Consider the following 25,494-nt stretch of genomic DNA (forward strand, 5'->3'; position numbering starts at 1 on the left):
AAGTCTCGTTTAAAAACTTACTTTTACTCACCGGCTTTAACACGGCGTGACAATTATGTGGTCCTGTGGTTGTCTTTTATTGATTTGATTTTAGTATTTTTTATGTTTTTTATTGACTTGCTTATTTTTTTATTTTATGCTTTTTTTTATGTGTTAATTTATACTGTGCCTACTCTGAGACTTTGTGTTAGTAAAATACAAAGTTGGATTGGATTCATCATGAAGCTTGGTCAGGGGAAGGGAGGGTCTGGGGGCCTTTCTCAAGACATTTTTTACAAACTATGTGAAATTTCCTGCATTTTTTCTGCAGATTTTTCAGGGAGGGAGACATTTTCAAGGACATTTTTTCTCAGAATACTCGACCTTCTCACTTTCCATGTATTTTCAAGTATGGAAACACAGGCCAATTATTTACCAGGATTTCCAGGATTTCCCGACATTAGATTTAATTTGACATTTGACACAATGAGGCGTATCTGATGTTCCCAGCCTCTGTCTTTAAAGCTCCTGTTGTCTATACTTTAGTACTACTGCAAAGTCTAATGTTCCACCTCGTTAGCAAGACAATGCTCTGGTTTATGTCACCAACCAACAAGGACTACAGGCCTAACAGGACCAGAAGACTCAAACTATAAAATCATACTATGTGCACAACAGAGCAGTGAGTGTGCAGCGTCAGAGACAACAGAGCCAGTCCTGTGATAAGCTCTCATCAGCAGAGCGTCTGTAAAGACCATCACCGAGGTATGACATAACTCAACTAATCCCCAAATCACAGCAACATGCTCTGCTTTTTAATATAACTGCACAATGGAACACACGTAATCCCAGACACATTAATATTGAAGATAGGTGGTCCCAATTCTGGATCCTGACTCACATCCTAAGAATGGTCCAGGTATTCAGCAATAGATTTAAACAAGGGCAATATAAGCACTTAATAAAATGTGGTAAAATGATTGGAAAAAGTGATTCAAATAAAAAATAAAAAAAGGAAAAAGGAACATACTGTATTTGAACATATATTAAGCTGCAGAAGAAAATCCAGAGTGAAAAGCCAATACTCCAGCTTCCTCTTAAGCCTGCAGTGGAGGATAAAGTGTTTAAACAGAAATCTCTGACTGTACCATAACATAGAGGTGAGGGTTAAGCCTCAGATCAGTCTGTTTCACAGCACTGGGGTCAAGATGAAAGCTCCAGGACATGCCAGCACAACTGTGGACATGAGTCATTCTAACAAATGTTTGGCTAGTCACATTACACACGACACTGGCCAGCTACAATTCAGCCCTGAGTGAGTACAGTATTTTTCAGACTATAAGTCGCTCCAGTCAAAAAATGTGTAATGAAGAAGAAAAAAACATATATAAGTCACACTGAACTATAAGTCACATTTTTTGGAAGAAATTTATTTCATAAAATCAGAGACCAGGAACCGACATTTCCTGTTGAAAGTCAAATTCTAGTAATAAGAGTAGAACAACAGAGAACAACAGACTGTTAACGTCACATATGAACAGTTCTTCAGATAAACTATAACATAAACAACAGAACAAGTTTACCAAACTCTCCATCTCACTCCAAATCACTAAATCCATTCAATTCTTCATCCTCGGTGTCACTTCTGAGCAACTCGGTGACCTCTGAAGGTGAAAGGTAAACCTCTTCTGTGTAGCTGTTGTCAGACTCAGCATCAGTTCCAGTTAGAATTATTCTAATCCCAACAGGATGGTTTCGGTGTCACTGAAGTCACAATCGACATGACACAGACAGGACAGAGGCTCATTCTGCAGGAGACATGTGCAGTAGAGTGAAGTGACAGTGGTACAGGAGGAACAGGAGCAGCAGATACTCACACACAAGACTAGAACCTCTCACCGCTTCAGTGTGAATATTTTATATATAAGTCAAAGAATAAGTCACAGGAAACCATGAAAAAAAATGTGACTTATAGTACAAAAAAATATGGTAACTGCTGTATTTAACCAATCACAGTGAATTGTGAACTTACAGAAGACGCAGATTACTCTATTCATGCACTACAAAGACATTGTCGACATGAAATGTCATGTGGCCTTTATTTGTGCAGCATTTTGGAAACTGGTTTATAAAAAGTGCTGTATAAATATAGCAGATTTGGGAATGATGGCAAATTAAATATGAGCCTTCATTAACTGTGGGCGTCATCACTGCTGCTCTGCTGATGATACACCAGCCCAGGCAGAGTGAGTGAAGCCTGTCCGACTCAACTTCCCTCCCTCCTCTGCTCTGACTCCAGTGGGCAGAGTCCACAGAGCACGGGCCAACCACTGAGGCTGTCAAACTCATGTCCAGCATGAGCCCTGAGCCCTGTGATTACAGAGGTCAGACAGAGCCCAGACACTGAGCTCATTGCTGTCTGCACGGGGAAGTGACGTCAGGCAGGGAGACGTGCACCACACACGGATTGGTCCAAAAGCAGTCAAGAAGATCAGAATGAAACAGAGAATACATCTTATTTGAATGTGCTCATCTGTGCAATACCACAATAAGGACATCAGGCCATCTGAAACTGAATCCATGAGCAACTCCCATGAGTCATTTGGGACTGAAGCCTGGACATTAACTTATGCAGGACTGATGATCAAAATCTAATGCTTGAAATGATGATGCTATTTTGGTGAAACTGTCATATGATGTTCCATTGGTTTCCCCCCTGCTGCTGTGGGCCAGCCTCTGTCAGCCTCTGAGTGAGTGACGGGTGGATTTAAAACTGACCTATTATGTAAACCATGTGTTTCCCTTCTCATTTAGCCACAAAGCTGTATTTAGTCTGATTTAGTCTGATTCATTCATGTTTGAGTAATCTTTATTCTCCTGTTTTCAAGACAGCATTGCTCTATTCTACCCTCATTTTCATCATCACTGGCAAACGGCCACTGCTCTGGACTTACTTCTCCAATAGTTCTTAATCAGTGACACACACAGGATTCGGCAGCATCACAAAGCCATTTTGCTACAAATGAAAAAAAAACAACTACTTGCTCATGTGATGTGCAGCTTTCCATAGGAAGAGGAGACAGTTGCACAATTCTTTGTTGTGATGACGTTTATGGTGACGTCATCTCCCACTGAGCACTACAGTTTTTAAACATGGAAGTCAGCAGAGTTGTTTCTTTTATTAAGTGGTTTTAGATGAATATTGTGATTTAAAATATCAAAATGATGACATAATGAACTACAGGTATCATAGATTGTAACTGGATAACAGACACAAGCATAATATGTCTTCTTTAACAAAGCACAGTGAAGTGTCATCTCAGGATAAGCACATTGTTAATGTTACAATAATGGATTTACACGTGTGACAAGCTTCTTAAAGCATTTTTACCCATCATAATGCATTGACTCCTCAGTCACATTGTACTATGCATGGGACTAGGGCTGAGTATCATTAAGAAGTTATATACCTCCATACACAGGCCACGATACGATACATACCTCGATACAGCGCTCTTTAGATTCAATATGATATATTTCAAAACTAATTGATCCAGTTCAATTAAAAAAAAAAGGCTAAATCATGGTTGTGAAACCAAAAGTCTTGGTTAATTCACTTTTTTCTACAAAGTTAATATGAATAAAGCCCATTTTACTCATCAAAACAGTGAAAATGCCAAATGTGTCACATAAATGAGTTTCCTTCCTCTGAACAAGCAACAAAACTGTAGCTGTAACAACATAATTTAGTAAAATATGCCAAAAAATACCCTTGTTGATATATCGACATAGCAGCCTGTGATATCGATACTGTGTCATCACATTAAACAATATTATATATCGATATTTCAGTATTTTTGCACAGGATTACATGGGACTGCACACATGTGGGAATCAGAAGTCAAATCACAGAAACACCTTCACACAGGCAAGGTGCATGAAGTGTCTTGCTCAAGAACAATACATCTACAAAGCAGGGATGGAACCACCAGCCTTCTAGTTAGTGGTTAAAGATGTGCTTTCCTGTAGCTCCTCTTTAATCCACACGTTGGTTTTGTAGTAGCAGATGCACACAGGCAGCTGACTCAGCACTTTGGCCACAGCTGCTCAGACATGCTCCAAACTTGAGCACAGTCAAAGAGTTTAATGACAGCATCATTTCCCTTCACACAGCCTCACTGTAGTCTGTTAGCTTTAGCAGAGGGACAGGCTAACACAAGTGCACAGGCCTGACGCCTGCTCCGGCTCCTGTTACACTCCGCTCACTGAGAAGTCATGCACCGTCACCAACCTCATTACCACACAGAGAGTCAAGGTTATCATTCATGTCAGTGCACAGTTCAAAAGTTTATCCCCACAGCAGTCAAGTATTGACTGGTTAAATGCATAGGATCTATACTGTCCATCCTGCTATGGTATTGAAAGTATTGATCAGACCTAGAGCAACATTAAAAGGTATTAAAAGCAGGCTCAGGTTAATGGAAGCACAACACATTATCTGCATTAAACCACTTAAATACTACTGGCCTACAGAGTTGAATAGAGGCAGAAAATGTGTGGGCACGAACAGCACAAGCTCATTTCAAATCTTCTCAAATGTCAAAAAGTTCTAAGTCTTTAAAGCAACATATAACCAAAAGTATGTGGTCTATAGTGTGTAACACGATTTATCTTCATGAAAATCAACTGCACAATAATAACTAGGGACGTTTTTTTTTTTTTTTGAGCCAGTACCCATATCCGATATTTGTCTTCCTGTTGTGGCCAATAGCCGCTCTACTGTTACAGATTAAACTTTTTAAAAAACTTAAAATTTTTAAAATCTATACTACAGACTAAACTTAAGTTATAGTTAAGTTTACAAATTAACTTATCGTTTTTGTAAAAAAATAATAATAACAAGATGAGTTTATCTAAAAATGCATATTTTCATTCATTTAGTGTGTTCAGATCTGATGCACTGAGGTCAAAGTGGACACGACACATGGACTCACACGTACTGGGGCAGTGCACAAAAACATCTGTACCAAATATCAGAAAAATGTTTAATATGACATGATATCACAGATAATTGATAAACCATTATTTCACAATTCCTAAATTTAAAAATGCACCTTGTTTATTAGAAAATCATGTAAGAGCGTGTGGAATGGCCGCGGTTGTGTGTGTGCACCCTCATGTGGTGTGAGGTGGTGTAATGTGTAAATGAACATGAGGCATGAGTTTGAGGTTAGCCTCAAATATGTAGCTCTAGTAAAATACACAGGGATGTACGAGACGGGGTTTACCACATGCTTAGTCTGAGAAAATATAAATAATCTGGAGGAATTAACTGAAAGAAAGTCTAAATCTAAATAAAAACAAGAGGTAAACCTCACATTGCACTCATCCAAACACCAAGGTATGCACAGGAAAGGAGAGAAAGATGGAAGTGACTTGCCAAAGGACACAATGGAATTCCAAAAGAAAATGTACAAATGTTGAACCTGAACCTGAATTTAGTGACGAGATTACTTTCACCAGAAACTATTAACTAAGTAATTTGGTAGGAAACAAGCTCAGTTCAAATCTACAAGTCAATGTAGTAATACCTCCTGAAAAAACTCACATTGGTATTTGAGTGGAACTGAGTCAATATTGCAAAATCTTTTTGTTAACATGGTATTTTTGAATAGCAAAACTAATTAAGCAACTATGGGAACATTTTTGACTCTTAATTTAATCTGGTTAATCAAAAATGAAACCAGAACAATATATTATGAATAAAAAGTGTACATACTTTCTTTATTTCTAACAAAATACAAATTTGCAAACAGCACAATTGTAAATAATGTTCTATACAAGTGTTCATGGTCCAATTTTGGTGTTTAATAAGGGTGAGTGTGGCTCATCTCAGTGGGCTCATACTTTCGAGCAATAAAGCTCAGGATTAAAGTCTAACTTGAGTAAAAGAACTTCAGACAGATCAGAGCCTCCAGTTAGCATCACCCTCCAAGTAAAGATTATCTCCTTGAAAGCTATCATTAGGGTCTTAGTAATAGTCACACAGGGAAAAACTAATTGGCTGCCCGTGCTCTAAGGTCATCCAAAATTAGCCAAATGTAGTCTTACCCCTGTCGACCCCCTGTCCCCTCCCCCTCATGTCCCAGCCTGGCCCATGACTTACACTCTGAGGATGTGGAGGGCTTTAGTGTGTAACCATACACTGCAAACGTCTGCTGCGGGTCGCCCCCTCACCCTGCACTTCAGCTCTGACTCAAACTAACACACGGCTTCTAGGGAAAATGGATGGGCTTGGACTGGGCTTTGTCAACCACAGTGGGCCACAGCTGAAGAAGGAGTTCAAAATGAGAGGCCATTGTTTTTAGGGTTGTCAAAAAACCCAGATATTCATTTGAAGATGTAACATTACAGGCCAATAAAATCTCATTAAGAGAACAAAATGAGATGTTTTTAGAATGGTCTTAATCTATACAAAGGTAACTAAGGTGTTACGGCCCCAGGCCTTGGTTCCAAATTGTCTGTGTGATTTTTGCCAAGTTCTCCTAATTCCTGCTGTAGGAGCCCTGGTCCGTGATTGGTGGGGCAGGTCGACGCCCACCTCACCTGCAGCCACCGCCCCCTATTTAAGGAGATGACCAGCACCTGTTCGGGGCTGCTGGCCTTGGTGGACAGTCTGCCATTTTGTTTCGTGTGTGTGTAGTTTAGTTTAGTTCTGTTTTGTGCCTTTTTTGATTCGGTCACTCGATTCTGTTTGTGGGTTTATGTGGTTTAATTTGGGGAACTTGTGTTTTGGTTTAGTGTGTGTCCCTAAGTTTTACCACTCGTTTTTTGAAAGCCTGAGTGACCCCTTTTGTGGCACAAAACTCAGTTTATTCTGTTGTTCTGTTTCTTAGGTTAGGTTGCTTTCTGTATATTTTTAGTCTTTTGTTAATTTACCTTTACATTCCTGTAAATTAAACATTACTTAATTTATTCCATTTTACATCTTGGTTTTTATTTTTGTTACTTCCCTTACCCAATCAAAATCTGTGTTGAAAATCGGCACTAAACAGCAGTTACATAAAAGATTATATAAAGACCTTGGTGTCTGTTGATGACAGAAATGGAGGTGGAATGTCACGTGATGTGGCGCTATACAACATCTTTTCTAATTTAACAGAGAAAATGAATTATTATTGTCTAAGATAATGGAAAAATGATGGACACTGTCAATAATATAAAGTATTGACCTTATTCTGTCCCATCGACTTTTGGCTCTTGTCATGGCCTCTGATGTGCCATGTTTCTATTCATTATTGTTCTATTTTGAGGTGACCCGGAGGCACTAGGCCCCAGCACATCCAGTCACGTATAAAACACCACCTGGCCACGCCGTCAGCCGATCCCCCCAATGCATCTTAGAATTATTTGCACATATTTATTGTAACTTATTCATAAATGCTTAAATCTTTGCTGTAGTTGTGTCTCCCAGCTTTCACTGTTGTGGTCATAGAGCCAGGCCATAACAGCTCTAAACTACTGTGTTTTTCGGACTATAAGGCACACTAAAATCCTTTAATTTTCTCAAAAATTAACAGTGTGCCTTATTTTGTTGTGCTTACTGACCTCAAACCGATTTTATGTGGTACACACTCAAAAATCTGTCAAAATGTTTTAATACAACAGGTAAGCTATGAAGCCGCATCACTTGATGGATTGTCGGAGCTTTACAGCTGCCCTAGTCAAGAGTAAAGGGCGAAGTATAGTTCTATGTCGACTCAGCGCACACTGCCGCTGTCGCCTTGTGGCAGAAACAACACATATACCGTATTTTTCGGACTACAAGTAGCACTTTTTGTCATGGTTTGGGTTTTTCTTGCGACTTATATTCCAGTGCAACTTATATATTAAAATGTTCACACTGACAGGAGCGAGAGGCTCTAGGCTTTTGCGCAAGTATCTGCTACTCCTATTACTCCTGTACCACTGTCACTTCACTCTACTGTGCATGTCTCCTGCAGAAAAAGACACATATGATCCCAAAAAGAAAATTATATTTTGCAGATTATAAACTGCAAGTAGTGAAATATGAAGACAAGAACGGTAATCAAGCAGTAGAAAGAAAGTTTGGAGTGAGTGAGAAATTTGTGACACCGGCAGGATGCACCATGAAACTTTCCTGAAGTCACTGGATGGATGGACAAAGCCTGGACTTCAGTGACACCGAAACCATCCTGTGGGGAAGAAAGGCCGAATAATTCTAACTGGAACTGATGCTGAGTCTGACGACAGCGACACAGAAGAGGAGGCGGTGCTCTATTTACCTACGGAGGTCGCCAAGTTGCTCAGACGTGACACCAAGGATGAAGAATTCAGTTTAGTGAGATGGAGAGTTTGGTAAACTTGTTCTGTTGTTTATGTTATAGTTATCTGAAGAACTTTTCATATGTCACGTTAACAGTGTGTTGTTCTCTGTTCTATTGTTATTACTAGAACTTGACTTTCAACAGGAAATGTCTGTTCCTGGTCTCAGATTTTATAAAATATATTTCTCTCAGAAAGTGCAATTTATAGTCCGGTGCAATTTATACTCCAGAGTGACATACAATCCCCTGAGTCGTGTCCTTTAGACCGACAGAAGCTGACCGCATCAGCAGCACAAGGAGCGAGCCGTTTTTTTTTAGCACTTATAATCTTAAACTTAAATGATCCACCCACATTCACATTCATAATACACATTAACCAAGACAGGGAGACAACGCCGGGCGAGTTACTCCACAGCCAGCCAATGGATTGTGGACGTCTGGGCTAAGGATCAGTCTCAAGTGTTGTCTGTTTGCTTCGTTTAATGCGCCTTATAATCCGGTGCACCTTATGTATGAAAACAAAATGAGAGAATTCAACATTATTGATATTGCGCCTTATAATCCGGTGCACCTTATAGCACAACTTTCGTTGTAGTGGCACTTTGAGAATCTAATTTAAAGTAATTATTAAAATGCCTTTGTAGTCCATATAGAACTAATTTGCTGTCAAAACTGGCAGCCCCAAGCAAAATAATATAACCCCAAAGAGGATGGAGGCGCCTACAGCAACTTCCGGAAATTCAATTCCACATCCCATTTATCAATCCATACCATTTATTTAAGCTCTTTTTTGGCCCCTCTTTATGGATGCAGATTAGATTAGGATTTCTTTTCCTTCCATCAATACCAAACAGAAGCAGATGAGTCACAAAAGATCAACTTCATGAACTCGTGGCTTAGACAAACACAAAGCTCTCTGTTGGCGTAGATGAAAGCAGGAGAGAGGGACACTATGCAGTTACAAGATATCTGTTCACAACCCGTAAATCAGTGCTCCAGCGGCCCCCGGGGAGCCTTCCCTCTCCTCCCGCACCAAACGCACAGGACATACTTGTTTCTACAGGAGCGTTAGCCGTCCCATACTAACAGGCCAAGGGCTAATGCGGTCTGCAGCTAAAACGCTTTAATGTGTGACCTAGATATGAGTCCAGACATAAGACGTTTTAAATTAATAATATGTGATTGATGTGGGTGTCTTGCCCAAGGACACAACGGTAAAAGTAGTTAGAAGCAAGGTTTGAACTGTCACTCTTTTAAGTTAAATTTTTCTTATGAGTTCAAACTTAACGCACATTTTGAGTCTAAGATTAGTACAAAAGTGGTGCTTATTTAGTATTGCATTACCTTATAGCAGTTGATTGCAAGTGAAGTGGTAGGCTCCCTTTTGGTGCAGGACGTCGGGGGTTCTATTCCCTCGCAGTGCACCAAAAACCTCGAGCCAGTTCCAAGCCCTGAAAAACAGAGAGTTGCTGTATGAGACATTTTTTCATATCACAACATTGCTGATATTTTTTGCAACCATTACAAATATACTTAAAGGTGTACTGAAACTTTCCTGATGAAGGCTCTGCCACCTACTTGTATCATGTCAATGTAAATGTTATTGCTTTGATCAGAATGTTCCACAGTATGGCATTAAAGTTGTCTATCTCCATGAAGACAGACAGGTGATGCTACCAGGCCAAATTACAGGTCAAAAATGTAACTTTTTGGCCCCCAAGGGTTTTTTGAGCAATAAAACAACCGTAATGACAAAAATGCTGGATAAATAAGTTAAATATCATAACATCTCCATGGAGACTAAGAGGTAGCCTGCCTCCACCAAAACCTACATACATACTCCATACAGTACACCCTAAGGCAACAGAAGAAGATTCAGCTTTCACAACTGAACCTGGGTTGCCAGTAGCCTGATTCATCAGTCGGATTTACTTCGTTTCACTTCGTAGAAACCTTCTGACCTTGCAATCACTTAGAAATCATTCGCTTGACGGTAGGTGGGTACTTTTTTATTTAACCAATCACTGTTATTTGGTCGTGATGTATGTAATGCGCCAATTACGGGGCTAACTGGTATATTAAGCTTTTCCCACATTCCGTAGGAAGAAGGACAATAACGTCTTTTCCCTTGATGAAATTCACCAAACATTCTCTTTGTTCGGGCTTTAAATCCTCAATCTCGGAAATCGTTGACAACAGTGAATGTCTGGCTCTTCGCTTGCACTTCCGGGGTTCTTGCAAACCATCTAGTGTATTCTGATTCCTGACCTAGTAGCTGGAGAAAAATTAAATTGAGCGGAGGCACTAGGGGGCACCAGCCTGGCTAGGTTTCCAGTGCCTTAACCTGCAGATACACCTGAGTATATGGACAGGTCATGCGTTATGTGAAGCTCAGAACCTCCAAAATTCCCTCCTTGAGCTGCACTAGCACTGACTCAGGACTGGTGCAGGTGCTGGGGTTTAGGTAGTGACCGTTCAGATGAGAGAGACATTTTAGGTTTAAATCAACTGAATTTTACCCTTAAAACTGGCAACACAAATGGATTGGATAGGTCTAATCTTGTCAATCAAAACAAAAACATGAACATCTTAGCCACTGCTCCACGCTTTTTAAGTAAGAATAAATCAACATGACAGTCATTCTCAGTGAAAGCTCTATTTGACTTGAACCTGTTTGCCTTGTATCTAAAGACTACAATTTCAAATGAAACTCTTAAATGACATTCCCCTTTAAGCAAAAGCAGCACAACTGGCCTGAAGAAAGGTTAGCATAGCAGTTATAGTGTAGCTCTGCTAATCTGACAGAGATGTTATCATGCACATTCCTGACGGGCCTTAGGCACGCCGTCACACACACACATACACGCCCTCAAAACAGCATACAACTGCACACAAACACTAACACACCGCACACAATACACACACACAAATACCAGGGATTCCTCCAGCACAACCATCCAAAAGTCTGCACCACTTTGTGACGGGGGAGGGAGTTTGGGTTTGGTGAGAAGGAACACAACAGAAAACATTATGATAAGCAAAAATATTTTACACCACAAATGATAGTCTCAGAACAACCTAAAGCAAAGTAATCAACATTTTAAAAACAAACTATATACTGTAAAAATATATAAACTGAACATTTAAGTACTTGGTTAGTATAATGAATGAATCAAAGATGTGTTTCAATCTGGGCTTGTGCTTTAGAGTGTATGTTAGAGTGCGTCAGAGTGCGTTAAGAGTGCGTTAAGAGTGCGTTAAGAGTGCGTTAAGAGTGCGTTAAGAGTGCGTTAAGAGTACGTTAAGAGTACGTTAGAGTGCGTTAAGAGTGCGTTAAGAGTGCGTTAAGAGTGCCTTAGAGTGTGTCAGAGTGTGTCAGAGTGCGTTAGAGTGTGTCAGAGTGCATTAGAGTGTGTCAGAGTGCGTTAGAGTGCGTTAGAGTGTGTCAGAGTACGTTAGAGTGTGTCAGAGTATGTTAGAGTGTGTTAGACGGCTTTAATGAGTGATAAATATTTTTGTCACTTAGACCCTGACAGAGATGATGAGCATTCAGAGGGAGATGAATGAGCACGATGTAGGATGGAATCTGAGCCCCCCTGAGCCTGAGGGAGGAGTCTAAACACTGAGGGAGGAGTTTATAGACATTGTGGGAGGAGACTAAAAATTATGGTGGTGGAGTGTAGACGCTGGGAGAGGAGCCTAATTAGTGTTGGAGCCTAAAGACACTGTGGGTGGAGCCTCGAGACACTGAGGGTGGAGCCTACAGACACTGAGGGTGGAGCCTACAGACACTGGGCGGAGCCTAGACTCTGTGGGTGGAGCCTAGACTCTGTGGGTGGAGCCTAGACTCTGTGGGTGGAGCCTAGACTCTGTGGGTGGAGCCTAGACTCTGTGGGTGGAGCCTAGAAACACTGTGGATGGAGCCTAGAGACACTATAGGTGAAGCCTAGAGATACTGTGGCTGGAGCCTAAAGACACTGGGATGGAGCCTAGTCATTGGGGGTGCAGCCTAGACACTGGGGTGGAGCCTAAAGACACTGGGGTGGAGCCTAAAGACACTATGGTGGAGCCTAAAGATACTGGGGTGGAGCCTGGGGTGGAGCCTAAGACACTATGGTGGAGCCTAAAGATACTGGGGTGGAGCCTAAAGACACTATGGTGGAGCCTAAAGATACTGGGGTGGAACCTAGTCATTGGGGATTGTGCCTAGAGACACTGAGGGTGGAGCCTAGACATTGGGGGCAGAGCCTAGTCACTGGAGGTGGAGCCTACAGACAGTAGGGGTGGGGGCTAAAGACATTGCAGACAAAGTCTAGAGACAGTAGGGGTGGAAACTAGAGACACTGGCTGGAGCCTAAAGACACTGTGGGTGGAGCCTAGACACTGGGGTCAAAGAGTCATGAACCCTGAGGAAATGATTCCTCTGAGGAGGAGATGGGAGGGTCCAGGCAGGTGACGCTGAAGGGCGGTGGCAAACAGCTGAGAGGCATGAAGGAAGGCGTGGACCTGACAAGACTTGAAATGGTGACAGGTGAAGGAGCAGTCTCCCAGTCTGTACATTCACTAAAGCTGCATTAGTCACACAGTCACACACAACAGCTCTAAAGTATAACCTTTCTGTTTGAAGGTCTGCCATCTGATCATTTCCAAGAATATGGTATTGCTTTGCTTAAAATGTTTCAAGTCTGGTGAAAGCATGTGGTGCCACTAGGCAAAAATAAAGATCAGATCTGTGGAAAGGCAAGCCCAATCATAGTAAAAATGCATGTTTTTCATTTATGAAAAAATGTCCGCAGACAAGCAGCCTGGAGAAACACTGTTCTAAGATAGGGTTGTGAAGAGTATCAAACACTACAACTACCAAAACTAGACATCTGAGCAGTATTGATACTAAAAAAAAGTCACATCAACCATACAGAAATGGTGGAACAGAGCATTTTGAGCTTTGGAGATGTAGACAGACTAATAATGCAGAGTTACTCAAACATGTTTGACTGAAACAAAACATTCTAATATGACTTAAAGCTCACAGGAGTCAAATTTGTGTGATTAAGGACCTGGTGAAAATCACATTGGCCACATTTACACCCATTTAATTGTTTGAGTTAGAAAACACGTCATCTTTATTTAATTCCGCTCAATGTCTTCCTGGGGGTGGGGAAGGGTTCTGACTGGAAGAACATATTTATGTTGACTGAAGAAAACACACACTTCAGCTGCTACTGGCTTTTCTGTCATCTTGGTTTGTTGTTATGCCACGGACACAAACATGATCCAAACTTTTTTTGCAGTGGTTCTGATAATTGCGCAGGAGCTGGAGAATTGTCTCATCACACTTTACGTCTGTCAGCTGAGGAGGAGAAGGGAAGAGTGTCGGAGAAGGAGGAAGAAAACAAACTGAGTCTGAGGCTGTTGTACCTCAGCCCACTCCTGCATCCTGCTCACAAATCCAAAGAGGTGTTGATGAAAGACCAAAGAATCAATCAGAGGGGGCGACACAATGAGCATGCACTGAACCATTGACATTGTTTTTAAGAAGAATAAACGTTTACATGATCCAGCAATGAAATAATTAGGCTTTAAAATGGGAATAAACCAGAATTAAATGTAATTCTGAATAATAATTTTCATTCGGAGTTAAGTATGTACATGGTCTTTTTAAAGTGGAATTATATTTTTATTCGGAATTGAAGCTCTCATGTAAAAGTGGCAATTCTATTGTCTAATGAGAGTTTTTAATTAACTAACTGTGTAATCTGAATCGGTATTGAGTATCGAGTCTGTGTCTTACTTTCAAAATGTTAGTACTGTGACAACTCCAGTCCGATCTCTGCTAGAAAACGGTTCTTCTGACACTATGTTCTCTTATTATATGGGCGGTGTGAACATTGCAGCAGTTTCCCGTGGGCTGGATGAGGAATGCTGACTCAGGCTTGACATAGTTGGTGCCGGGCCAGATGAAGACGAGCCCCAGAGCCCAGAGGGGAGCTTCCATGTCAAGTGGAGTCTAGCTCACAAGGTATCATTAAGCAGTTAGATTACAGCTCCATAGCGTGGGCCTTTGTTTGGTGAGGAGTGGTGACTGTAAATGGCTTTCCAGTGATACAGGCCTGATCCACGCTGACAGGAGTAGAATAGCATCTAATAACACACATAAACATCAGGCAATTTGTTGTAATCAAGTGTGCAGTAAACTATAATTACTGTAGTTGATCTGTCTGTGAGCCGCAGCAGTTAAATAATCAATGTAAGCAGCAGATTGACTTTTGACCTTCACCATAACAATGTTCTGTCCGCTGTACAGGATAGTCTTTCTTTTTTTAACAAATACTATTATGCTGTTGTGTTTGGGCGTGTTTTTCAGTCCCGCCTGCAATATGTTACACTCCTGTATTAGAATGTCATCTGGGCAGACAAAATACACCAAAACATCATGAGAAACGTGATGTGGCCCTGACCTGCTCACAGCGGATTATGTGTGGAACAATTGAGTTCTACACAAATATCAGATGGCACTCCCTGAAAGTGTTTGGGAAAAGGTAAAATATCAAATCAAATCAAACTTTCATTACCGTATTTTTCGCACTATTAGTCGCTCTGGATTATAAGGCGCACTGTCATTAAATGGTCTATTTTCGAACTTTTTTCACAAACAAACCGCACCGGACTTTAAAGGAAACACAACAGTTGGATGGGTCAGTGGTTTTGTTTGTTTGTGGCGTTCACGGTGACTCTGGGTTTTGTTCAGTTGTGGCGTGTAGGGAGGGTGTTGTCTGGGACCGCTGGATTGTCGGCGTGTTCGCAGTGACTCAGTTGTTCAGTTGTGTCTAGAAGTAGCACATTGCACTCGCTTTTTCGGTTCGTTCCCCCATTCCGTTCCTCGTCGGCATGGAGTGATGAGTGTGTCTGTGGGTGTTTGTCGCTGTGCGGTCGCTGTCTGCTCCGTGTGTGTTTGCGTGCGCTGTGAGTTGTGCGGCTTTGTAGTTTGCTGAAGTCGTGCTGGGACACCCGAGTGGATTCGTGTATAGGGCGCTCTGGATTGTGGGGCACACACTCATTTTTGATGGGGTTGGAGGCTTAAGAGCGCGCCCTATAGTGTGGAAAATACGGTACATCACGTGGAGGGAAAAGCACAAGTTCATCTCCTCGTCAAATGCAAAAATGCACTTTCTTCAGAAAAATAAAATGTATTTCTGCTAAAACATGTTGAAGTATATCCGGCCCCAAGTTTGTTTTGGTTCCTTTGGGTGCTTCACCTTTGGCCTCTACCCAAACCACCACGCTGTCCTGTGACTGGTCTGAACCATTGGAGGCGTGGGTCCATTCACAAGCAGACCAGATGGATTCTTGTGAGTTTGTAATTCATCTTACTGCGCAACTCTACTGAGGCCACTGCTTCTGCAAAAGCCATTAAAAAGTCATAGTAATACTTGTATTGTTAGTGCCTCTTGTACTTAATGAATGATGATCCTTAAGTGTTATATCAAGTAAATAAAGTCAAGAAGCAATAACAGAAGACGTGTAAATAAATGTGAACACCGTGTCTGTACCACAGAAGTATGCAGCAGTGATTTGTGTGTGAGCCGAGACTTCTACAAACAGCTAATGAGTGTAATAGTCGAGAAGGCCTCACTGTTTACATGAGCGTCCTGGCACACAATGTGCTCACACTCACTGCTGCTTTATCCACCACTTCCTCCTGTCACACTGAAAACGCACACACCCACACCAACACACCCACAGCAACACACACACACCCACAACACCACACACACACAAATCAACACACCCACATCACCACACACCCAGATAATAGCATAAAAGAGCCAGACACAGGGACCACAGCTGAGTTACTTCCTGGTTCTCGGACAATAAAAACATTTTATCATTAGATACTGACTAGAGATGGAGCAATATTTTTTTTTGCAGATACAGGATTTGTTTAGAATCCAGAGAAACCGATGGTCAAGAAGCTCTGACTATATTTTTGGGATATTTTTGGGATTATTTTCCCCAAATTCTGTCATTTAAATTTACTACAAACTCACATTTATTATTTTATTTTTAATATAAACTTAGAAGACAGCAGTGTAGTTGCATTTGGTGCTTTGCTCTTAAGTATTCAAATAAAGCTTTGTTTATATTCTTTGTGTCTATCCTTTACAATATAACTGTACTGGGGCAAAACAATAGCACTTTATGAGATGAAAAAGTCCAGTCGAGGTCTTTAAGCTGAGTTGTGCGCGTATGCAAACATAAGGGTCCCAACAGTTTGCCTTGGTGCTTCCTCATGTCTTGTGCCATATGGACTCCTGTTACATAATCCTCAGCAGATGTATAATGAATGGAACAGCGGGGCTGTGACGGTGCCTAAGCGTTTTCCTGTGTAACTCAGAGAAAAGCTCTGTCACAGTCTTAAAGAACAAACACTGCTCTTCTCCACTTCATGTTCAACCACAGCCGCAGGACCTCAGGGAGCAGCGCAGACACGAACTCTACCAAAGTTCATCTCTGTAAAGATAAAGCCATAGTCCATTGCATAATTAACCGTGATCTATAATAAAAAAACATTCTAAGACTTTTATGAGGACAAAAACATTTAAGGAAGACAAGACATTGTGCTTGTGTCTGATAAATAATTATAATCTATGAGAACAGTGGATCTTATAGTACTTAATAAAAGAAACAGTCTTTTATGAGTTCATGTTAGAAAACTGTGGTGTCCACTGGGGGCTGACATCACCAAAAACATCATCACAACAAAGTGCAGTGTAGCTGTGGCTTCCTCCTATGGACAGCTGCACATTACATGAGCAATCAACAGATTTTTTTTATTTTTTCTGATTAGGCCACACTGCCAAATCCTACAAGTATCACAGATTAAGTAAATAAAGATCGCTCAATCCTGCGCAAACCACTCCAAATTACAACTCTGGATGACTAAATACTGAGGAAACCAACTATAACATGGTTAAAAGTTTGAAAAATCAATGAAGCATAATAAGTGTGGTCTAAAACTTAAGATTTTAACTATAAATGTAAGTGAAGTAAATAAATAATAAGTAAATAAAAATAAGTAAATAAAACTTCCATGACATAAAAAGGTTTAGTAATAAGAATAAAACCCTGCAGTTATACTACAGACTTGTGGAATCCTCTCAAAGCTCTACACTGTAGTCACTCTTCATTCACTCCTCACTCTGTGGTGGTAAGATATTACTGTAGTCACAGCTGCCCTGGGGCAGACTGACAGAAGTGAGGCTGTGTGACAGTTACACCCACCTCTTTGACACTAGGCAACATGAGTTAAGTGTCTTGCCTAAGGACGCAACGAAAAAACTTGGTTCAAACTTAAACTGTTCCTCTTTGCTTTGAGTTGGTGGCCAAAGTTTTGATTAGGAGTAATTATGACAAAAAATAAATATTTGATTCCATCTCTTTGGAATCAGGTCACAGAACTTGAGCAGACAGTTGAGCACCTCAGCAGGACCAGTATATGAAGTAATCAGAAGGATGTGTGTACAACAGGAGAACTTTACACTGAGAGCATTCAGTAAAAGTAAAGCAATACATGTTTTATAATCAAAACAATCAACAAAACGTAATCACATAACTGAGGCCTGACGCGGTTCGTACTAAAAATAAAGGTGGTGATGTAATATTTCCACGGAGAGGCTGTGAAATGAAGCAGACAGACACATTCTAAGCACACATTATAAAAGAGAAATGCAGTATGGCTCTGAAGCCTGAGCGCTCTGAGCAAAGTCCTGCACTGGGCAGAGGGGAAGAACACACTCGACACCTGGACCGCCTCCAAATAAATATTGTGTCCAACTAGGCAACCAGTTTGAACCTGGACGCACTGGTGTTAAAGACCGATCGTTTCACTGGGCACTGGGTTTGCTGTGTAAGACAGTCTTCAAACCAGAACCAGGGCTGTTGATGGCCTCTAGGGGTTTAAGGGTAGGAGGGATGTAACGATATCCAAATCTCACGGTACGATATCATTACATTATTCATTTCATGGTACAATATTTATTGCAATATTTTGGAAAGGCTAAGAGAATTTTAGATGGAAAAATACCTTGACAAGACTTAATGTGAATCATTCTAGTCATAATCCCAATAATTAAAGTAAAAGACATATTTCTTCATGTTGTCTGCGCTGAAATATATCATGGGATATGCATTTCTCAATGTTTATTGGCTGTTGCTACTAGGGATGTTCATTAGATAAAATTCTATTAACCGATCATCAGGAGAATTAACAATCAATTTTCGATTAATTACTAATCTGCATAAATAAACTCAACTTTACAACATATAAACCATAACCACATAGAGCCACATCAGCCCGTTTGACATTATAATGTGTTTAATGCAGCTTTGCACAAGTAGAAACGAAACATAAAACCGCATGACTAATTTGCATAAACTGAGCAAAGAAAAAAAAAAAAAAGCTCTTGTGCGCTGATGTGGTTCAGCTTCTGTCGGACTAAAGGACACGACTCAGTGGAATATGAGTGTTCTTTCTGTGACAGAGGGTGTTGATGCTGAAGGTGAGTCTGTTCTGTGTGTCGCGATGTTTTCAAAGATCGTACGCGTGCAGGTTTGGCGCAGCTCTTTATGTTGCAGTAACCGGGCTACAGCGTAAACATGCACCATGATGAAACCGGGATACAGATGTACATGTAAACACACTCACTGAGAGGTTTAATGTTTCCAAGGAGGTGCCAGAGCCCAAACGTGGGACTGAGGCCGCAACTCCAGAGTTTGCGCTGTCAGACGCAGCTTCATATCTATGCAAAGAAACCCACAATCGCTTTGTCGATTAGAAATGAACGTAATCGATGAAATACTTAATGATCAATTATCGATTAGTCGACTAATCAAGCCCATCCCGAGTTGCTACTATAAAACAATGCATTTAAGCAAAGGAACTTGTAATCCGATATATATTCTGCCAGCTCTATATTATTGTGAGTCTTTTGACGATGCGTTTTCACAATATTTCGATTATTGTTACATCCCTAGTAAATAGCTCTTTCTCCTTTCCCTTTTTTAGTCAATAGAACATCCATGTATTCCAAACACATTTTCATTAGCCAATTACAGCCCTAAAAAAACATATTAAAATATTTGTTTGGTTGGATAAAGCCGCTAGTTTCAAATGTAATAAAGGCAATTTGGGCAAAATTATCAGCACTATTCTGGTAAACGTTATTTCAGAATCACAGGGGAGAATGTGAAAAAAAAATACCAGGTGGAATCATGTATTTAAGTCAGAGACAGACTGCAGATACTGAAACATGGAGAAATAATGTACTGTTATAATGATGTATGTATGTGATTCAAACTTCTTTATGCCTCTGACACAATAACAAAGCAGCATTAAAAGGCATGAGCTGAAATAATTAATAGGGATGAGACGAGATACAATTTCTACGAGACGAGATGTGTCAAGATTCAGTCCACAAGATCAAGACAAGGCGAGATTTTGTTATAATTTTTGATAAATAAATTGTGCCATTCAGTTCATAATTTTTGCTTCACAATTTTTACTTTTTTTTTATTTAATGTGACAGTTTTGGTGTCATTGTAGCAGTGTTTTTTGGTATCAGTTTCTCAAGAGTGAACTCCTTTTTTTCCATCCAAGGCAAACGTAAACATGTAAGGAAAAAATCTCACAAGATAATTTTTCTTACGTGTGCATGATTGTGTGACAATTTTGGCAAAATCTCATAGCACAAGATAGTAATTATACATAAAAGTTTGTTTTTCAACCCTCTGCACCTTAAATCTTATCATGTTGCAAAAAAAAAAAAAAAAAATCTCCACACAATTGCAAAAAAACTATACATATGATAAATACTAAGCCCCAAAATACACTGATCTAGTTATCATCTAGTAGGGATGCAACAATATCCATCTCTGTATGATATTTTCACAATATGCATGTCACAGTACGATATTTACTGTGATAGAATGTGGAAGCTAAAAAAAAAACTATGATTACTCTACTTTTTCCTCTTAAAATGCCTTGAAAAGACATAACCCAAAGAACTAAGACTTAAAAGTGCTTAGAACTGTTATTTCTTCTTGTCGTCTGCACTGAAAAGGAGCAAAGGACCATGGTCTATGTAGTCCCCTTTATTTAACTATTCATTTAAGAGAAGAGACTTGTGATTCGATATATTGTGACGGTCCACGATATTATTGTGAGACCTTTGACGATACGATATCAGGATATTTTGGTTATTGCTACATCCCTATCATCTATTGAGCGATATTTCAATACAGTAATTATCATGATAGGCCTGTCGGGTTTGCTTTCACTGCTCAACAATTTGGCCAGAATATGAACTTCAGAATTTTGACATGAGTTTTACATTAATGTTAAGTGTAAAATAGCATGTGCATGTGTGTGCATGTGTGCATGTGTGTGTCCGCGTTTGATGTTGCGTTCATTAGCTGTACCTAAGTTCCACTCGCAGCCACAGTGAGGGCCTTCAGAGCGAGTCAAAGAGCCAGTGTTCTGCCCGAGAGAGACCCATGTGAGGGCGTGTGAGAGTGGTCCAAACAGAATCAGCCCCTCCTCGCTCTCAGGGACAGGGGCAGTAATGCAGAGCTGCAGGTCATGTATTAACCAGCACATACACACCCACTGGGCCTATCGCATTCTTCACATGTAAAAACTAATGACCTACTGCTTTGACACAGACTGAATTATTGAAACACGTAGGACTAAATGTTACCTGGAGAGGATACTTTGCGATAACATAGTGTCAACAGCGGTGCAGTGAGTTAAGTGTTTGCTCATGATCAAGAAGTCTGCCAGTGCAAACCATGTCCCAAAGCAAAGTGTTGTTGGCCTGCTTTATACAATCACGTACTGAAAGAAAGTAAACTATGTAAAAAAAAAATAAAAAAAAAGCATTTATATGACCGTTGCAAATCATAGGATAAATATTCCAGCTCATACAGCCTCTGGAAGTCGTTTGTACCACACGCCATATGACTGTACAATGCTTCACTATTATTTAATAAACTGATATAAATTGATCATGTCAGGACTAAACAAGGGGAGTCAGCGTTTCAAATTCATGTGCTCAAACATGGAACAGTCTTCTTGAACATGTGAGCCAAGACTCTACTTTGACTCTAAACCAGGGGTGGGCAAACGTTTTGACTCGTGAACCACAAAGGGTTCTAAAATTTGACGGAAGGGCCAGACCAGGAGAAGATGGATGGAGTTTTTTGGTAATCCACCTCATAAAAGAAAAATAATAATCTGGGATATGTAGAAAACATATCCCATGTCAATGAAATATCCCATCATTGAAAATTATTACAAAGCATTACAACAAAAGATCTGTCTTTCAAGTCCCACGTTATGTACTATTTACTGAAATGACTTTTAAAACACTGAAAATGATCATTATTATTATTATTCAAGTTAAGTGGGCCGGATTAAAAAGTTTAAAGGGCTGCATATGGCCCCTGGACTGTAGTTTGCCCACCCCTGCTCTAAACGCTTCTGTTTAGCTGTGTTTGACTGAAAGGTTTTTATATTTCATTCTGCACTCTTCTCTCATTTAATGTCTCTTTCTCTTGTTTAATTTTATGATGATTATCTATGTTTTGATTTGTTTGTATTGTGATTTTAATGTATTTCTTATTCTGTAAAGCACTTTCAATGACTTTGTGTACGAACCGTGATACACAAATAAACTTGTCTTGCCTTATGTATTGTATTATGTATTGTGTGCTGCATCTATTCATCCATCTATCTCCATCTATATCTATCTCTATATATCTATATCTATATATCTATTTCTATATCTGTCTCTATCTCTCTATCTATCTAACCTAAACAGTAAATCAGTAAATGTTAGTCAGTTCAAATTGAGTCATAATGATGATTCATGTATCATATTTTAGACTTTTTAAAGCGTACATTTGTCCATTTCATTTTGGACGTCCACACTCGCTGCCATAGTAGCACATGCCTCCTGCTCTTATCTCTATGGAAAGCAGTACAACAGTAGTGAATGGCCCTGCTGTCCGAGGCCCCGCCCCCTCGTGCTCTAAACACAATGATATTCTCTCACTCACAGTGCACACTGTGGCCTATTGTGGCTCGCCCGGCTGAGCACATCCCAGAGGAATGCCAAACACTGCACATGTTACCATGGGCGCGGGCTAACAGGAGCTCAGGCTAACAGGAGCCAGGCTCAGGCTAACAGGAGCTCAGGCTAACAGGAGCTCAGGCTAACAGGCTAACAGGAGCTCAGGCTAACAGGAGCTCAGGCTAACAGGAGCTCAGGCTAACAGGAGCTCAGGCTAACAGGAGCTCAGGCTAACATGAGCTCAGACTAACATGAGCTAACAGCTCTGAGCTCAGACTAACAGGAGCTCAGGCTAACAGGAGCTCAGACTAACACCAGCTCAGGCTAACATGAGCTCAGACTAACATGAGCTCAGGCTAACACCAGCTCAGGCTAACACCAGCTCAGGCTAACACCAGCTCAGGCTAACACCAGCTCAGACTAACACGAGCTCAGGCTAACACCAGCTCAGGCTAACACCAGCTCAGGCTAAGACGAGCTCAGGCTAAGACGAGCTCAGGCTAACATGAGCTCAGACTAACATGAGCTCAGGCTAACACCAGCTCAGGCTAACACCAGCTCAGGCTAAGACGAGGCTAACACAGCTAACAGAGCTAACAGGCTACAGCTCAGGCTCAGGCTAACATGAGCTCAGGCTAACATGAGCTCAGGCTAACACCAGCTCAGGCTAAGACGAGCTCAGGCTAACATGAGCTCAGACTAACATGAGCTCAGGCTAACAGGAGCTCAGGCTAACAGGAGCTCAGGCTAACAGGCTCAGGCTAACACCAGCTCAGGCTAAGACGAGCTCAGGCTAAGACGAGCTCAGGCTAACATGAGCTCAGGCTAACAGGAGCTCAGGCTAACACCAGCTCAGGCTAAGACGAGCTCAGGCTAACATGAGCTCAGACTAACATGAGCTCAGGCTAACAGGAGCTCAGGCTAACAGGAGCTCAGGCTAACAGGAGCTCAGCTCAGGCTAACAGCTCAGACTAACATGAGCTCAGGCTAACAGAGCTAACAGCTCAGGCTAACAGGAGCTCAGGCTAACAGGAGCTCAGGCTAACAGGAGCTCAGGCTAAGACGAGCTCAGGCTAAGACGAGCTCAGGCTAACATGAGCTCAGGCTAACACAAACTCAGACTAACACGAACTCAGACTAACACGAACTCAGACTAAGACGAGCTCAGGCTAACATGAGCTCAGACTAACACGAACTCAGACTAAGACGAGCTCAGGCTAATAACACGAACTCAGACTAACATGAACTCAGACTAACACCAGCTCAGGCTAACAGAACCTCTGGTTAACACGAGCTCAGACTAACACTGAGCACAGTCTTGGGCGCAGACAGGGAGGTCAGAGGAAGTCTCAGTCACAGGTCAAGGCTGAAAATACAATGTAGTGGGAACACATTTATCTGCACCATATTGTTTTGACTCCCAGCGGTCCATTCTATTAGTGCATGTCATTCTGTCTCCATTTAAACTTTCCCCTCATGATATTATACAACTATTTACACTGTTGTTGCGTCCTTGGGCAAGACCACTCCCATTATATTATGTGACGGATACAACACAAAGAGAATCCATCTGGCAAATTATGTTGCTGTAAAGATAGGGCGACCAGATTTTCAAAATCAAAAACTTCGCAATCAAAAACACCCCCGGTTTGTGGTGGCTGGGAATAATAAAACTGAAATGTGTGCATAATTAAGAACAAAATGAATGCACTCAGCCCATTTATGACTTATTTATGACTAACATGTGAATCAGTATAGTCACATTTTCTTTGTGTTTTGGTCGTTTTTAAGCAGGTTTTCTGTATTTTACCTAAACAAATGACAATTTATGCCTCTTTACTGTCGTCAGGAATCAAATTGGTCAAAAATAGGGACAAATGGGACTAGTGCTGGGTATCATTAAGAAGTTGCCAATATGATACACACCTCAATACACAGGCCACAATACAATACATATCTCGATCCAGTGCACTGTTGATATGATACAATTCAATATGATATATTTCAAATCAATATAATGTGGTTCAATAAAAATAAAGGCTAAATCATGGCTGTGATACTAAAAGTCTTTGTTAAACGACTTCTCGTGCAAAGTTCATATGAAACACAAACATTTTAATTATCAAAAAGGGTGAAAATGTCAAATGTAACCCTAACCCTAACCAAAAAATATTATTGGCGTTACACAGCAGCATGATATTGATACTGTATGATCACATTAAGCAATAAGATGTATCGATATTTCAATATTTTAGCATACCCCTAACTGGGACATTTGTTGTATAAAACTGGGACAAATCAGTGGTTTTGTATAAATCTCCTGGGACAGGGGATACAAGGCTCAAAACTGGGACTGTCCCAAGGAAATAGGGACGTCTTTTCACCCTTAGCCCAATAATCAAAGTAGAACTGATGTTTGAAATAAAAAGTATAACCCTTAACCAACATGCAAGCTCCAAATGACCACTGCAATTATCAATTACATGATAAATTACATGACTTCAGTTGCTAAAAAAAATACATCTTATGGTAGCTTTGAGCAGGGACACCTCTCCACAGATCTGACCTGTAACTCAGCCTGGTCACAGCACCTACTCAGGGTAAGTTACATTTTGTTATGTCATTTTGGCAAAGCAACAACACCTCCATAGAGACAGAAAAGTTACACAGGGACCTGAAAAAGAAAGCCACTCTGAAATTAAACTCCACAGATAATGTCCAGTTACAGGTTTAGTCAAAACTGGATTTGTGCAGTTGTCAGTAAATCTAGACTTTGTTGGTGTGAAAAGTGCGTCCTTCAGTAATTCTTCTGTGTGTCCTGAGTCATGCAGGATCAGGTGACAGTGGTGAATAATGGAGTGTGAGCTCAGGCATTTTCACAGCGTCCGAACACACCCACGGCGCTCATTTACAAGAGCAGGTGAAAAGTGTGCGCTATCTCCCATGTACATGTCACCCATTAATCCTCACTGTAAACACCGCGCCGGGCCGCCACCTACCACCCAGATCGGCTAACACACACGAGGAGCCCGTGGGAG

The 25,494-nt window shown here is 40.8% G+C and overlaps 1 protein-coding gene across 8 annotated transcripts in view; it reads right to left on the reverse strand.

The window, feature by feature from the left end:
- The window catches only part of LOC110165553 (microtubule-associated protein 4), a 171,525-nt gene that overhangs the window by 118,901 nt on the left and 27,130 nt on the right, over window positions 1-25,494 (reverse strand). For all 8 annotated transcript variants that reach the window (XM_055150708.1, XM_055150711.1, XM_055150712.1 and 5 more), the window contains one exon: window positions 9,672-9,778. The gene's annotated coding sequence lies outside the window, so the exon portion shown is untranslated. The remainder of the gene's footprint in view (window positions 1-9,671; window positions 9,779-25,494) is intronic.

The sequence above is a fragment of the Boleophthalmus pectinirostris genome, unplaced genomic scaffold (assembly GCF_026225935.1).
Source record: "Boleophthalmus pectinirostris isolate CB_2022bp ecotype Guang Dong unplaced genomic scaffold, ASM2622593v1 HiC_scaffold_15, whole genome shotgun sequence".
In the NCBI taxonomy this organism is placed as follows: domain Eukaryota; kingdom Metazoa; phylum Chordata; class Actinopteri; order Gobiiformes; family Gobiidae; genus Boleophthalmus; species Boleophthalmus pectinirostris.